This window comes from Cavia porcellus, unplaced genomic scaffold (assembly GCF_034190915.1).
Source record: "Cavia porcellus strain 051 isolate PalLab524CR breed Dunkin Hartley unplaced genomic scaffold, mCavPor4.1 scaffold_8, whole genome shotgun sequence".
Lineage (NCBI taxonomy): Eukaryota > Metazoa > Chordata > Mammalia > Rodentia > Caviidae > Cavia > Cavia porcellus.
Genome location: NW_026947491.1, coordinates 20,764,047 through 20,776,659, shown reverse-complemented (window position 1 = coordinate 20,776,659; position 12,613 = coordinate 20,764,047).

Genomic DNA, 12,613 nt, shown 5'->3' with positions numbered 1-12,613 from the left:
GGTCTGCTGGGAAGATCCAACCATTAACAGACACTGACACATGAAGAAGAAGAGGAAAGTACCTGGAAAGTATCAGTGAGGAAGAAGTTAATGACCAGGGACTAAGATGGTGGTGGATTTCATGCTTAGGAAGTGCAGATGTTTCATTGATGGATCTTTCTCTTCCATGAAGAGAAGAGAGCATAAACTAAGGGTGGGAGATAAACTTTGGGCAACACATCTGAGAAGAAATGATGCTATTCAGAACTGTCAGGTAAGGCATGCGGAGACACAGTGACACAGAAGAGTGACAGTGTTGCTGAATAAATCTCAGCTGAGGTGTGTGGTGAGATCAACACCCAGGAGCTTCATGTTCCTCCCAATTCCATTCACTACTTTTCTTTGAAATATAAGTTACAACATTAGTGCTAAATTTGAACTCTTACTTCAGCCGAGTTTCTTAGGCCTCAATTTGAAATTGATATATGCACAATTATGACTGAACTCTGTGTAATAGAATATAATGAAACAGAAGAAAACACAAAAATATTTCAGATTATCTAGGATCTGTAGGAAGCTATAGCTCAGAAGATGCACTGGCGAGGATCTGACTCCATCTCAAGGAAGGGTATATTCTCAAAGATATCCACGTCCTTGGAGGGAAACAACAGATGCCCCTGAGACATCACAAGAGAATGAATTATCAGTCCCTAACCACAAGACATAACAGTCAGGATGCTGGACCATGTGAGTGGCAGAGCAGGATGAGGAAGTAGAGGTGCATTAGCCTCTGTGGATGAGTATGAGGGAAAGGTCCTTGGTCACATCTAAGAGATCGTGTCTGTGTGTGAGAATGTCAGCTCTGCTCTGCATTCAGGAGCCATGGATGTGTGCACAAGTGATTTTGTGCTGTTCACTATGGCACTGGTCACAGAAAACTAATAAGAGTGATAGTAGTAACCATAGTGGTATATATGATTGTTTTAGAAAAATTTACAAATATATGTGTCACTGTTAAGTATAGATTTTTTGAGATAAAATAAAATATATCAAGGCAGAATCATGGGGATCTATGTAGGAAAAACAATGCAAACTATGAGAATTGAGGGTTTCACCTCACTTATACTCCATTGTTTCCTGGTAGACTGAAAACTGAGAGGTGAGGAAAAAAGGAGGAGGGAGAAGGCATGAGCAGCAGAGGGGGAACAGCTCCTCATCTGCTGTCCAGTCCTTGAACTACAGCAACACACGAGGGAGAGCAGGAGGGCAGAGGGAATACAATTTCTCATTGCATGTTTATGTTATGAAAAACATGTTTGAGTTTTATCATAGTTATGTATGTTTGCAATTAATGGTTTCGGTCAATTTCTGAGTTTTACAGATGTGCATACAGAAGCAAGGGCTTTATTCTGGGCTTCTTGATATGAAAATATTTGAAGCTAGAGTATATGAAGTTTTACCCAAATATTTCAAGGAAAAAGACACTATGGTAACTACTATTAAGTCAGGTTATAAGGTGGTGAAGTACTAGGTTATTGAAACAGTCATGTGACCTCTATTGTTATATTGTTATGTCCTGTTTTATCTCAATCTCCCCCTTATTGTTTCAAAAAAATTATTTAGTCATTTCTTATGTTTGTCTTAATTAAAGAAAAAATTCAAAAAAATTAGGATATATAAATAGTAACTCTTTTCGATTTCCTATTAACTTGTTTTGAAGTCCTGTAGTACTCCCACGATCTTGTTTTGACTGATTAGACTCTGTTCCATTCTATATGATAGTATCAAGTTTGAAGACATAGGCAACTACTTTGAAGACAATAAGATTCACTAAGATACCCATTCTGGTTTGACTATTGTCTTCTTTGGAAGTCCTGTAATGTTTACAATGCCTAAGTTTTATTGGTCTTGTTCTCTACTGTTTTGTCCAACTTTATAATATCTAATAAGATAGACAATTCTTTTTAAGGAAACAAGGGACAACGTTGATAACCATTGTTGATAAACTTGTACTCTGTTCTACACCATGTGCTATGTCTATCCTTGGTATTGACTGACAGCTTTGTTTTGCCATATTTGACTGTATTCTTCCCCCCCCCCCAAGAAAGTAATAAGCACTAAGGAGTAATAAAATCCAAGATGTGTAAATTTTGTTGTAAAAAAGAGAGGGAAAAAAAAAAGAAAAAGAGCTCTAACGGATATAACAGCAAGTGTGTTTGGGGGTGTTAAATAGCTGACTTTATCAATGTTTTTGGAACATTGAACACAGCTGTTTGCAGTCTCCCTGTTTGAATGTCCACCTTGTGTTCTTTGATACTGTGATTTGAGGAACTATTTTCAAGAAAATAGTGTGTAATCTACTAGCAGGTAATTTCTTACTGTTATGGTTTTTTGTTTTGTTTTGTTTTGTTTTGTAGTTCTGTATTGCGTGTACCCTTACGCCGCTTTGGTTTGTTTTGTGTTTTTCTCTTTTTCCTCTTAAATAAAAAAAAAAAAAAAAAAAAAAAAAGAAGTTGGAAAAATCCAGGCAGCGGGGAGAATAGGTGTGAGAAGGATACTGAGCAAACTTGAAACATGCTGTGGTGACAATGCCCACACCCTGATTTGTTCTACACTGGTACCTGTTGTTGGTACCGGGAGAACTGACTGGCGGATAATATAGAAAAAGTATGAGACTTCATTGGATGGGGGTCCAAATCTTTTTGGGTAACCAGGAGATCTTAAAGAAATGCATAACTGAAAGGAGCATAGGGGGCCATTGTTATTGGCTCAGGGCAACAATTTCAAATAAGGAGGGAAAATGGGAGTCATATCTTCACTATTTCAGGAACAACAAAGTTTGGGAAGAATTAATGAAAGAAAATATTCACAAGCATTTTTTAGCAACATTATAAACAAAAGACCTGCTAAAAAGTCTACAAGGTACATGGGCTAGGGTGAGTTATAAAACAGAATAGACTTTGAGAAGTTGTGCTATGGTCTTCACAGCCTTCAATAGAATCACAGCCTTTTGCTGACAAAAGATGAACTTGAGCTTCATAAGAAGTGACCTGGTATTTGAGAATACTGATGGGCTTACTCAAGGAGCCCTGATGACTGTCAGCATCCAGAGGGCTACTTGGGAACCATGTGGCATTCCTGACCACTTCTAAGCCTTGGCATGCTGACAGTAGTGTCAGATTTTGTGGACTTCCACCAGAGGTGATGAATTTATTGAACAAATGTGTTCTATCTCAAGAACAGGTCAGCTCACAGCTCATTTCACACAGCCTCTGAAAGCCAGTGTTGTTATTTCTCCTCTGGGGTGTGAGTTGTGTGTGTGGGCACACACATGTGCAGTTTTTGGTGGGAGTTGGAGGTGGTGGAAGAGGAAGGTCAATATTTATGAGTAGGTTTCTAAGATTTTATTTTATTTTTCTTATTTCATTTCCACAATCAACATATGCCTTTTGGTGTCTAAGGCCCCATGATTTTGCATTTATAAGTGACTAAAAACAAAACCTTATTGTAGGAAATTAGATTCTTTTGCCTTAGCTTATTTTTCATTTTTGACTTCATAAAAAATGGAAAGAAATTCTACCACCAGAGAGAAGGCTCTCACTTAGAATGTTATTAAAACAAATACCCCAAATGTCTGTAACTGAGATTCGGTCCTTTCTATAAAATTGGAAATATATTCACTATGGTAGTTTAGATTTTCGCACAAATCTCTTGAGGCCCAACCCAGAAGGATATGAGCAATCTCTTTTCTCTAGGTTACAGGTTGCTTCTTGATTTCTTTCTTCATCTAACTCCCTATTGTCCTTTAAACTGTTGTTAAACTTATCCTGGACCCTGTTCCCATTTCACTAAAGACAATTTCACCATGGGCCTTCATTTCTAATTATTTAAGCTACATGACTAATCTAGGGGAAATCCCTAGCTTTTAGCCCACTCCAGACATTTTGGCATCTTTGCAACCGAGCTGTAGTTTTTCCAAAAGACTGAGTATGTGTGTATGTGTGTGTGATTAATTTACACCGTTCACAGATTCTGTCCTGATGAGCCACGTTACTTTTGCCAAGCAGATGATCTAGGTCTGTAGTAGCAGGGCTGCTGGGGCTGCCAGAGTGTTGAATGTCATGTTTGCTGAACACCCTCTGTATGCCTAATACCAAGACTGGCAGCTGCAAGCAAGTTGGAAAGAAAGCAGAGACATCATGTTTGTCTTTAAGGAGCTTTCCTAGAATGGGGAAGAGGAGTGAAAGACAAACGTTAATGAAAACAGTTAAAAAAGAAAATCTGATATCAATGAATCAAATACCAGTGTCTTAGGTCAGACTTTGGCTGGCTCCCCAGATAGGACACCTCAGGAATGAGCCTGCATGATAAGAACAGGAGGCAATCTGAATCTTAGAGTATCTTACCTCAACTTCAGTTATTTCTGCCTATCATTGTCCTTATTATGGCTTTTAAACATTTTACTCACTTTTTCTTAACTAGCATTCAGTTATTTTTAACAATATATGAAATATGAAAGTATGGCAACCATAAATGTAAATAGGTAATAATGATAATAATAGCTACCATAAATGTAAATAAGTAATAATATATAAAGTATATACACCATTGTATCTGCTGCACGGATATAATAAACACAAAACAATATTATTATCTCCTTGTTGATCAGTTGGTTTTGCTGGTGGATGTGCTGAGTTTAGGACTGACTGTTTTGTTAGAAAGAGTAATTATCAGCTGTTAGGGAGCCATTAAAGACAGACCTGTACCAAATTGAGATGGACTTTCAGATGACATTGGAAGAGAATTGAAAAGGTCACAAATAAAGGATGCTTATTTGCCACACAACCAGATACGTTTATATTTCAGGTATGAAATAAAAATCTTCACTTATTTTTTCGAATTTCTCTTGAATGAGTTGAAGCAGTAGTTTTAGATCTGTGCCAGTTTGTCAGGAAGATCTATGCATTAGGGAATCCCAGAGCTGTCAGAGTGGCTGAAATATATGAAGCATCTGCTGGCAGTTTAAGGGCAAAGTGACCAAAAGGACATGCCCATTTTCACAGTGGTCACTAACAGATATTTCTGAAACACCCACTACGTGCCTAATTTAGGTTTGAAAGGATTCCCACCAGCCCACTTGAACACTGGGCCATACTCTGATGATTTTCCACACCATAAACAAGCAAATGTGAAAACCCAAGAGAAATTACAAGGCGTTTTCATCTGCAATGCATTGTGCTGTGGGAGCTTGTCCCCTGGTTATATGACAAGTCAACTGGAAAATTACTCTGGGCTGATCTGTCTTAGGAAATATTCTAATTAATACTGATTCTGTAAAAAGCTTCTTGGAGACTATCTCCTTTTTTTGTGGTAGTAGTGGGATGCCTATGTTACATTCAGAATCACATCTTTTTATGGCATTAGTTATGTTAGAGATGGCTTTGCCTCTGTCACCTTGCCCTGCTTTGCAGGTTTTACACAGCAGACTGCCAAACCAGAGTCAATTCTGATAGCCAAATCCAGAATTTGTTTATAGCAATGCTGGCAGAGTTCTGTGATTCTGATGTTAATGACAATGACAAAAGAATGTGTTGAGAGTACCTGAAACCCAATTTTACAGAAGAATAAGTATTGGATCACTTGTATAGTTTTGTGGGGGAGATGAGCCATATAAATAACCCAGTATCTTTAGTTTATAATTCACTCACCCCCCTCCATATCAACATGTCATATCCTGAAAGCATAATTGCCAGGAACCTCAGAAATCATGAAACAAAACAGTATGTGAAATTATCTACACTTATTATGAATGTGAAACTTGTATTTCAGTTCTGTTTTTCTCAGAGATTTTGCAAAATTGTCAAACACTGTATTATGGTAGAAACAAAAGTCATTATAAATGATGCTATGTATATATGGTAGAGAAAATCTACCTCTGGTATTTCAGCTCATCCTTTGCTTACAAATGTAAGGGAGAAGATGTTAAATATGCCAGTGATTTATTTCAATAAATTTGATTAATTAAAATACAGAGTTAAAAACTATAAACACATTAATACTTAAGAAGTTAGAACTATCCAGACAAGCTGTTTAATATCTCTCATCTTCTTGACAGTTTCTGTTCTGCCATGGTATCCTTGTTTGAAAGTCTGGGCTCTTACCTGGCTTTTTGTGCTTCACCTCCCTCCTTGAAAGACAATTTCAGTCTGTGTTTCTGTCTTATTCACCTCTGTCTGAAATGCATCCTGTCTGCTGTTCCCAAGTCCTGGGAATCAATGGTTTTCAGCAGATAGAGGATGTGGGAGCTGCGTCTGGTATCGATGCTTTGGCAAGGTCTCTCCAGCTGCTCCAGGCCACTTGCAGGCCAGATGTCCGCAATGACAGCTGCCAGACCCCCACAACCTCACAGCATCCTCTTGGTGTGTAGTCCTTGTGCTTACAAATCCTGCTAAGCTGAATTCTGGCTAGCTCATTATCACACTAGTTTAATATTTGGGATGAAGAGAACAAGATGAATAGTACAAGATGATACCCAATTGAAGGAATGTGGCATGTTTGTTGAAGAGTTTAAGGTTCCTTGTGAACTGCTGGAGAGTGACTATAATGACAGGGTCACCATTGTGGCTCAGGTAGGAATATTTGACCTATGTCTGTGATAAAAAAGACTGGACATGATGGTAACTATAAAGATGAATTAAAGATCTGAACCAAGTCGGGGCGGGGGGGCTTTAAGAATGGAAATTGAAGAACAAAATAAAATAAGAATAATGAAAAAAAAAAGAAGCAAAACAGACCTATGAGTATGCAAGTATGCATGTAGTGAGAACCTCTCATATATTTGGGCCTAGAAATCTTCCCACGGTACTGAACCTGTACTTGAAGAACTGTAAGACAGAGTAGTCATGCTTAGCGATGATTACACAACCTCTTCCTCAAGTGAGAGAGAATAATGCATGATTTTTGTTTATTCCTATTTTTTATAATAAATAGAAATCCAATATTCCTTCAAGCATACGTTCAAGAGTGTAGCATATCATGGTTTATTGTTCATGTCTGGCTTAATTTATCCTAATACATTTATAACTATACATAGTAACTTTAATTATGGATAGATTAACACATTTTGACACATATATCACGGGTCGAGTACTGACACAATCATTTTCATGGTCAAGATAGGTAATGAAGCAGTACCTTTAAATTCTCGTGCAGTTTTCTATAAATTGTCCTGCCTGTGACTTCTTATAGGCCATATTTTCCTGAACTGAAATATTTAGCCATACATGAGACAATATTTCCTCATAGGATTAGCAGATACAGATGGTGATGATTGTGATGGCTGGATTTTCCAAAATAGTTAAGCTGCTAAAAGTTAAGAGTCCTTCACAGTATAAGAAAATCGTAATTGCCCTTCCACATAATTTAAGATGAAGATGAATAATAAATTAATATGTAACATACTTGTATGGTTGTGTTGCAATTGATTATCAACAAATCCTTTGCATTCTTTGCAGTTTGAAGCATGGAAACCTCTTATGTAACCTGGGGTGGATGTATGGTGGGATCTGCTCAGTTTACATAAGGCTAAGCCAGAAAAGATACCCCAGTGTCTGACAGGAAGCCTGCTCCCCAACTTCCTTCTTTGCGCCTGTTCCTTTGACACTTGCTACTTCTCTTTGGATTCCCAGGGCCCTCTGATCCTCTACTGGTTTCTTTTTTCACCCCAGCACTCCCTTCTGGTCTGAGGTGTTGTTAACTTGTCAAATCAGCAATGAGTAATCAGCTGGACCTCAGTTCTTATCATTCTTCCCTTTCTGTTCCGTCTCTTTCTCTCTGTGCTGATGGATCCAGCCCCAGAGACATCACGAATGAGGGAGTGATCAGACAAGGACTAGTGAAGAACAAGATCTATGAGGACTTCGCTAGGCCAAATCCTGACTCCGGAAGCTGCAACTGAAAGAACCACAGGGAGTGCTGAGCTCAGGTGCAGCTTCCCCACATTATCCTAGCTGAGTTGCTGTGGTGTTTACATGTAGGAGCCACCACCACAGAGCGCGGATGGACACTGCTTAGTGATCTTAAAGGACAGGTCAACAAATATTTCACAATGTCTTAAAATCTGACAAAGAACTGGAATTTAAACAAGTATCTAGGTGCTCCATGGTGCATGCGCATGTGGAATGCACTCCTATAAAGACCTGAGGAAGAAAGGGGAGGTCCCTGTAGGTTACTGCTCCTGGGTGGAAGATGTTGCCTGAGACATCAAAGAGCCTAGAACTCTTTGTGGAGTCCATAGCTCAGGCAAAGGTCTTGTCACTCGAGGACAGGACATTGGGGGTGGGAGGAGCTGGATCGGGAGAAGGGTGCGCTCTCAGATGAAGGGTAGCTTTGAGGAGATGGAAACTAGCATGGAGTTCCCAGACATAATGGGGTGAGAGTTACCTGCGTCACAGGTGTGTGTGTGCACATGTGCTCAACACACAACAAAACTTCACTGTATATGGACGTGTCAGTGCCAGGATCCATGTTGGGGTCTTCACTGAAATCCATTTTCATTCTCCATTGACTCATCCTGAAAATTCATAACCTTACATCTTTATTGATCCCAATTCTCAGCCCTATCAAAGGGGTCTCAGTCCTGCTGTCTGGGAATGCTGGGAATCCTCAATAACCACTCAATCTGCACCTCCTTCCTGGGACCCTGAAGACTCATGTTATCAAGATATGTCAAATTCCCGAATGTTCAGGCTGATTTAAATGCTACAAAATCACTTATAAGGCCCAACCTAAACATACTGGCTGCACAAAAGACATCAGATGTTTGTTCCTGGAGATTTTTTTTCCAAAAGGACCTTGTGAAAGTTAAGACATTTTTGAAAACAAAAAATGTAATAATAAAATCAAAACTGTTACCTAATGACAGAGTGCAAATCCTGGGAGAAATGTATTATTTAATACTATTTAAATTGTTTTATTTTTATCACTATTTATACCATCTAAATATAAAAATATTGCTAAAACTTCAAAGCCATCATCCCTTCCTGTCCACTGAGAATGAAATATTCTCTTCTGTACTTTACCTTTCTATTCACTATCTCGAAAAAGAAGAGAAAATATACAGCCAAATTCTAAAAGCAGCTTTGGTGATAGATGGAATAAAGTACTAAGTTTATCAAGTGTTCTTAATGCAACTGAGCCTCCCAATGAAAGCACTGATTTTCCATCCTCCTGTTTGAGGCACAGGAAGAACAAACTGTAGACAGCTTAGGGACATTTCTCTGTAAGTCTGCAAGCAATGGCTTTCATTTCAGAAGAAAATCAATTTGATACAGTGTAAGCATGGTTAGCACAATACCACACATCTAGGAACCATTTCAAAGCTATTGTAATGTGAGATTCCACAGCCAGAAATTCTGCATCAGCTTCAGAAGATTGGAGGCCCACAGAGCTCTGTTCCAGGTCATGAGATTCACAGACAAACCTTCCCAAGCCGGGTAGGTAACAATTCTGCAAAATATGTGAATTTATTCATCCCCTGTAGAATGTGGCATGAATTTTCTGTAAACATTAAAGCACATTCTGTATAATCTGTACAATTCTGTATAATCCATAAATCCCCTTTCTAGGATATATTGAAAGTTTTTGAAATTGGTATATCAAAGTAAATCTTATACTATCATGTTTATTGCAGCGTTATTTTCAATAGCTAAGTTACTGAGTTAGGCAAAGTGTCCTTCAAGAAATGAATGGATAAAAAATGCCATGAAGTTTTCAATCAAAGAAATGTGTAAAAGCCTGGCATTTGAGACAACATGGACAGATTTGGTGTTGTGGTGTGAATAGTCACCCACAGAAGGCTGTATGTTCAGGCCTTGGCCATGGAGCATTACAAGATGGAAGAGTTTTGGAAGATGTGGCTGGTGGAATATATTTAGATTCCCAGAGCAGATCTCCATAGGGATTATCAGATCCAGGTTCTTCTCTCCTGTGGGATTTTTGGGAATTTGGACAGTTTATTTGTACAGAATGTGCATCCAGTTATCATCCATTGCACTTAGGAAAGTTCTAGATACTATGAAAACTTCTGAAAAGGGATTTGAGGGCATGAAACTGTAAGCCAAAACAACTCATTTTTCTTCTTAAATTTATTATCGCAGGGTTTTTTTTTTTGCATTTAAATAAAGTACAACAACACACTAGAGAATTTTAAAGTTAAGAGAAAAGTACAGAAAGGAGAGAAAGGCAAATACTAAAAGAGGTCTCTGACACTGGGGGTCATTAAATAGTTGATCTCAAAGCAAAAAAGAAACTGAGTGATCTTGGTTGTGTGTATGGACCAGAAGGGTAAGTGGAGAGCTGATTGCTAGTGCTCTCTGTGTTGCAGATGTTTCCTACACAAGGGAAGACACAAGTCCCACTGCTCTGTGACAGAGCATAAAGTTCTAGGAACCACTCCTGAATGCACTATTAAACAGTATCTAGAATTACATCTGCAAAGCCTCAAAGGGACACAGTACAAGGAAATCAAATCACATTGAATGGGAATTCAAACTGTACTTGATCTATTTCAAGAAAACCAAATTTAATTTGTTCACAGGAAGCAGCCAAGTACCCAACTGCTTCTAACCAGTTTCTGTCAGTAACCTCAACCTCAGGATTCAAGATATAAGCACTGTGGCCGTGCTCCCCAGTGCTGAGCAGGGCCTGAGCACTTGATTCAGAGAGACAGAGGCTTCTTTTCAGTTGCATTGTGCACTAAGCTGTTCCACGGAGCAGAACTGGGGCTTGGGAGACCCATGGTTTCACCACCTTTCACACAAAGCAGCAGACAGAGGAAGTAGTGAGAGACAAGCTGCTCACCCCTCTCCTGAGCGCAGGAAACCAGCCTGAGGAAGCCGTGAGACTGCCTCTGTCTCCAGCTGCAGCTACAGAACCTCAGTTCAAAGTGGTTCCCGTGCCAAGGAGGAGATGGAAGAAGGCACTGAGGCAGCATCTGGAGTTGGTGCCTAGGAGAATGAACTGCATGCACAATGGTGTGAAAAACCCACCCCTAAACTGCTTTCTACATGAGCAAGTGCATGCTGAAGTGCAGGGGCAGTAGACAGGAGGGTCCCTGGATACATGTGCTGCCCTGGGAGCTATTGGTTTTCACATGGTCAAAGAGTGGGCAGCACCAAGTGGATCCAGAATGAGAGGAGACAGCAGATGTGTGGACCAAGCACTGGGACAGCTCCCACCTAATGGCAGTGCTGGGCGTAGTATGAAACTCAGTCTCTTAGTCATGGACTGTGTCCAGGGAGAGAGAGGAGAGCAGTCAGATTTCATTTGGCTATAGCAAATATGCAAAAAAGGACTGCTACATTCAGGGGAAGCATAACTTTTAAGAAAATGCAGTCTCCTTCAGTACACAGCTGTCCATTTTTTTACATGAGGAAGTAAAGCAAGGGAAACTCTTCTCATTGGCGATGCCTCTTTGTCAGCCTCTTAGGCAATTTTCTCAAGTGTATAAATCTTTACATACTATGTATGGAAAGCTTTGTGTCTCACCTATATTAATAAAGCAGTTAATATAAGCAGACGATATATTCATCAAGATAGGTAGGTGAAAGTTGATGAAATAGTTAAGATGTGCATGGACAGAGTGAAACAAAATAGTTAAATTGAATGATACAGGCACAAAGAACAGAAAATAGCAAGGCACAAACTTAAAAGATAGATAACAAGTATGTGAAATACTACATTTACATTAGATACATAAATAAAAGGCAAATGCATAGAGAGTTGATGGGTCAAAACAAATATGACAGAGCATAAATGGACACAACGATAGATGAAAGAAAGTAGAGACATAGTTTGATAGATAGATGATAAACAGATGAATAGGTAATTATATTAAAATCATTGCCTTGGTTCCTTCTGTAATTTTTATTTTGTTCATAATTTTGAAATTTTGAATAAATGACTGGTTATTTATCTGAACCTCTAGACATACAGCAACCATCATTTGCATATTAAATAATCAACTTAGCAGCATTATCCCATGTCCCCAAATCCCTATGATCCCAAATCTTTCTCCTAACCATTATATAGGAGAGAGGAGTCAGAGTCCAGTCCTGAACCCACCTTGTTCTCCGGGACTCAGGAGAGTGCAGAGAGAGCTTTAGTCCAGATTCCTCTTTGGGTAGGTCCTGGCCTCCTCTCTGGTCTTGACTTTACTATGGGCACCTTGTTCTTTCACAAATCCATGGTCAGGTTCCGAAGTCAACTGCCAGATGAAGACAGCAGTGTTTCCAAACATGCTGACAGATGCTTGCAGAAATGTTCAAATTTTATGGAGGATAATGTAAATTTAGTAAATTCATGTTGTAATACAAACAGACATGATATACAAGACATTCATAACAGTTTCTAAAACTCAGTGCTACTGATGCTAGGTTCTTATAAATACTGCTTGGGCAGTTCCCTATGACTGCAGGATTTGTGACAGTGCAATGGTCTCTATCAATGAAATACTGAGAGGCTCTTCCACAGTGGAATCTACCACAGCTCTCACAATTGCCCTACAATGTCAAGGATGAGGAAATGAACATCTCCAATAACAGGTGATCACTCAGATCAACACAAAGGGATGTCC